The sequence below is a fragment of the Selaginella moellendorffii genome, unplaced genomic scaffold (assembly GCF_000143415.4).
Source record: "Selaginella moellendorffii unplaced genomic scaffold, v1.0 SELMOscaffold_36, whole genome shotgun sequence".
NCBI lineage: Eukaryota > Viridiplantae > Streptophyta > Lycopodiopsida > Selaginellales > Selaginellaceae > Selaginella > Selaginella moellendorffii.
Window position 1 is genome coordinate 709,000 of NW_003314297.1, and position 5,022 is coordinate 714,021.

The window sequence follows — 5,022 nt, forward strand, 5'->3', positions numbered from 1 at the left end:
GGCTCTTGAACACTTCACCAAGCTACCCTACTTATTGGTCCGTATTCACTCTAGTCTTGGACTTCCCAGTGGGCAGCTCATCACCTAACACTGGGTACAACCTTACTGGGCAAAACTAGCCTTTCCTGGCCAAATTGGCTCCACTGCAGTCCTCCCCCTACTATACTTTTGGAGCTCACCAAACCCCCCAGGGTCTGAGAGACAAATGCTTTGGGCTTTCACCCTCTCAGACTCAGACTCGGACTCGGACTCGGACTCGGACTCGGACTCGGACTCGGGCTCGGGCTCGGGCTTGGTCTTGGGCTCGAGCTCGGGCTCGGGCTTGGTTGTAAGACACAAATCCCTAAGCCCCAAAATGGAGCCGAAAGGGTGCCACGTGGTAGTGGCCGAAGCAAAAGCCAAACGAGTGTAACATGACCTTTCTTGTAAGACTTTCCTAGCAATGATTTCGTTTATAAAATAGCCCCCTAATGGGCTTGAGTGAGCTTCCTTTGGACTAAAAGGCTCTGACTTGAAAGGTTGAGAGCGGGAGTGGAACTCCCAATAGAGTGCTCAAGAAACGAGCATGAAGCGAGCAATAAGCGAGGCTCCAAAAAGGGACCCAAAAGGACCAACACATGACATGTGGAAGTGTCCGAGATGGAGTCCGAGATGGACCCGAGTTGGAGTCCGAGGTGGAGTCCGAGATGGAGTCCGAGATGGACCGAGACGGAGTCCGAGATGGAGTCCGAGATGAACCGAGACGGAGTCCAAGATGGAGTCCGAGATGGACCTGAGATGGAATCCGAGATGGAGTCCGAGAAGGACCCGAGATGGAGTCCGAGGTCGAGACCAAGACCGGGACTGAGACCGGGACCGAGACCAGGACCGAGACCGAGACCGAGACCGAGACCGAGACCGGGACCGAGGCCGAGGCCGAGACTGAGCCCGAGTTCGAGTTCGAGTCCAAGTCCGAGTCCGAGTCCGAGTTCGAGTTCGAGTCTGAGAGGGTGAAAGCCCAAAGCGTTCGTCTTCCAGACCTTGGGGGGTTTGGTGAGCTCCAAAAGTAGGACTGCATTGGAGCCAATTTGGCCAGGAAAGGCCAATTTGGCCCAGGAAGGCCAGACCCAGTGTTGGGTGATGAACTGACCACTGGGAAGTCCAAGACTAGAGTGAATACGGATTGACAAGTGGGGTAGCTTAGTGAAGTGTTCAAGAGTCGACTCTAGTTCCCCCAGGAGATCGACTAGCCGATGCTCCCAGTCCAAGTGTGGGTGGCACTACCTACTTGGATACCTGGTGTGGCTCAACGGAACCTCGCTCTAAGCCCATGGCTAGAGCACCTAAACGCGGAGGTGGGGAGAGTACCCACGGGGCTCGCGTAGGGCCACGGTGTTCCGAAATGTTATCCCGAAGTCCCAAATGGGGGAAAGGAGGAGGAGCAGTCCTCTAGTGTAGTGACTACGGATACAGTCACATGGTGAGGAAGTCCTAGAGGACAATGGGATTGAGTGGCCGGGCCTGCGGGCCTTGATCTAGTGGGAATGTTGGTGAACATGGCCATGCGCGGGAAAGGGACTTGGCAGGAATTGATAAAGGGATGTTGGGGAAGGCTATTCCCCATGTCTGTGGGCATCTTAAGGATGCTAAGGAGTGGATCTGGGATGACCACTCGTGGATAGACAACCCAGTTTTGGAGAGACGGGATTGTGATGCAAGTGGTATTGGACCACCAGTGCAGCAAAGGTGAATGGGCATGGCCTTAGCGTAACGGGCCAATATGTCAGTGGTACCTTTGGGTGTCGGTCTTGGGACTGGACACGTGGAGCACTTGGACCAAGTGCAAGGGAGGAGTGGCATGGATGCCATTCTCGGGACTAGCAAGTCCCAAGTCCTGAATTGGACTTAAGGAGGCTGTGAATGAGACTCCTCCAAGGGGTCAGAGGTGTGGTTAAGTGACGAAAGTAGAATGGAAAATTTAGTCGCTTACAATTTGGTATCAGAGCTGTTCCTTAGTCCGACTTTTATTGGTGATGGAGTATATCACCACTAGTGTTGGCATCGGAAGGTCCTAGGAGTGGGCTTGTCCTTGAGGAGTAGCAAGTCGGGAAGACATGGCTCTCCACTACAGTTCACGTGTGAACTTATAGGCAAGGTGGTGGATAGAAAAGAGCTAATGATGGAACGACTTTGGGATCTTGGGAATAGTGCAAGGTTTTCCTCATTGAGTTGAGGATGTGATCCAGATGAGCATTTGACTCAGCAAACTGGCTAATGTAGTTGTGGTAAACAACTATAGTTGGGATCACAAGGAAAATAGAGACTCCAAAACGATAAAGGAGTCACAAGATTACCCTCATGAAGTTGAAACTGGTGCTCATGAATTTGAGACCAGAAGTAATGACCGCAGGAGGTCAAATACAAAAAAGGATACAAGTCCTTGAAATGGTAGCCGGAGCTACCTCTAATAAATGCTGGAACAACCCAAGGAGTTGGGGGTGTATTTAGAGGATGAGTTGGTATTCTCATCACATAGACAAGTGGTCCTAAGGGGCAAAAGGTTGCCCCTAGAGAACAAATCAAGTGTTGGAGTAACATTTGCAAAAGATGGTCCTTGTGAGTAGAACATGAATACAAGGAGTTGTATTCCAATGAGTTAACACCTCAAAAGTAGGACCTCATAGGTCGTCGGATTAACAAAGTCCAAAAGGTTGAATGACTCCAATAGAGTCAAGGAATAATCCTAAGGGCTTGAGGAAAGCATTTGGACTGAGGTGTATGGTGCCCCACGAAGGATGGGGAGGATCTTGAGATCCAAGCATGAGAGTAGTATGTATCTCATTGATGGCAGTAGATGCTATGCTAAAGTCGTGGGAAAGAGTTTCCCGGAAGAAAACAACTTTGACACAAAGTTGTGCATAAACTCTATGGTGCAGTGCTAATGGATAATTGGCTTAAGAGACAACCATATTGGTCTTGGCAAAAAGACCTAAACACAAGTAAAAAGTGTCATAAAGGTAGGCTCGTGGAGCCGATGGTGTGGAGACACCAAAGGTGCCAAGGCGTGCTGCCTTGAGGTCAAGTTGGTGGGTTCATGAGAACCCCTTCCAAAGGAATCCCAATGGAAACGGGAATAGCATAGCCTAAGGTGGAAGGCATTATAAGCGACTAAATTTTCCATTCCACTTTCGTCACTTAACCACACCTCTAACCCCTTGGAAGAGTCTCATTCACAACCTCCTTAAGTCCAATTTAGGACTTGGGACTTGCTAGTCTCGAGAATGACATCCATGCCACTCCTCCTTTGCACTTGGTCCAAGTGCTTCATGTGTCCAATCCCAAGACCGACACCCAAAGGTACCACTGACATATTCGCCTGTTACACTAAGGCCATGCCCATTCACCTTTGCTGCACTGGTGGTTCAATACCACTTGCATCACAATCTCGTCTCTCCAAGACTGGGCTGTCCATCCACAAGTGGTCATCCTAGATCCACTCCTTAGCATCCTTAGGATGCCCACAGACATGGGGAATAGCCTTCCCCAACATCCCTTTGTCAGTTCCTGCCAAGTCCCTTTCCCATCCATGGCCATGTTCACCAACACTGCCACTAGATCAAGGCCCGTAGGCCCGGCCACTAAGTCCCATTGTCCTCTGGGACTTCCTCACCATGTGACTATATCCGTAGTCATTATACTAGAAGACTACTCCTCCTCCTTTCCCCCATTTGGGATTTCGGGACAACATTTCGGAACACCATGGCCCTACGCGAGCCCCGTGGGTACTCTCCCCACCTTTCGCCTTTAGGTGCTCTAGCCATGGGCTTAGAGCGAGGTTCCGTTGAGCCACACTAGGTATCCAAGTAGGTAATGCCACCCACACTTGGACTAGGAGCATTGGCCAGTCGATCTCCCAGGGGAACTAGAGCCGGCTTTTGAACACTTCACCAAGTTATCCTGCTTGTCAGTCTGTATTCACTCTAGTCTTGGACTTCCCAGTGGTTAGTTCATCACCCAACACAGGGTCTGGCCTTCCAGAGCCAAACTGGCCTTTCCTGGCTAAATTGGCTCCACTGCAGTCCTCCCCCTTACTATACTTTTGGAGCTCACCAAACCCCCTAGGGTCTGGGAGACGAACGCTTTGGGCTTTCACCCTCTCAGACTCGAACTCAGACTCGGACTCGGACTCGAGCTCGGTCTCGGTCTCGACCTTGGCCTCGGTCTCGGTCTCGGTCCCGATCTCGGTCTCGGTCCCGGTCTCGGTCTCGGTCCTGGTCTCGGTCTCGGTCCCAGTCTCGGTCTCGACTTTGGACTCCATCTCGGGTCCATCTCAGACTCCATCTCGAACTCCATCTCGGGTCCATTTCGGGTCCATCTTGGACTCCAGCTCGGACTCCATCTCGGGGTCCTTCTCGGACTCCACTTCAGACTCCAACTGGGTCCATTTCAGGTCCATTTTAGACACTTCCATATGTCATGTGTTGGTCCTTTTGGGTCCCTTTTTGGAGCCTCACTTATTGTTCGCTTCGTGCTTATTCCTCGAGCACTTCGTTGGGAGTTGCACTCCCACTCTCGACCTTTTCAAGTCAGAGCTTTTAGTCCAAACGTGTTACGCTCGTTTGGCTTTCGCTTTGGCCACTACCACGTGGCACCCTTTTGGCTCCACTTTGGGGCCTGGATCTTGTGTCTCACAACTCCACCACCCATAGACGAAGTTCAATGTCCTCATCGAACGGTAAACCCTCTTATAAAGTAACACCCGCATGTATTACCAGTTCCATCCTTGGCACCTAGCCAATATTTGTCTGTGGTTTGTCACCAAAGGCACACCATGCTTTGTCCACCCTCTAAGGAGCATAGTCTCTCCAAGTTAGAGACTTATTCAACCACTTGTGGTGGTTTTTTCCGTTTATTGGTTTAGTCTTCGCTAAACCCGTTAGAGGCACCTTCTTTATCTCAATCCCACTACTACTTCTCGAGTAGTCTTAGTTTCCATCGATTGAACATTTGCACTTTGGAACTTTTATTTTTTGACTTCTTGAA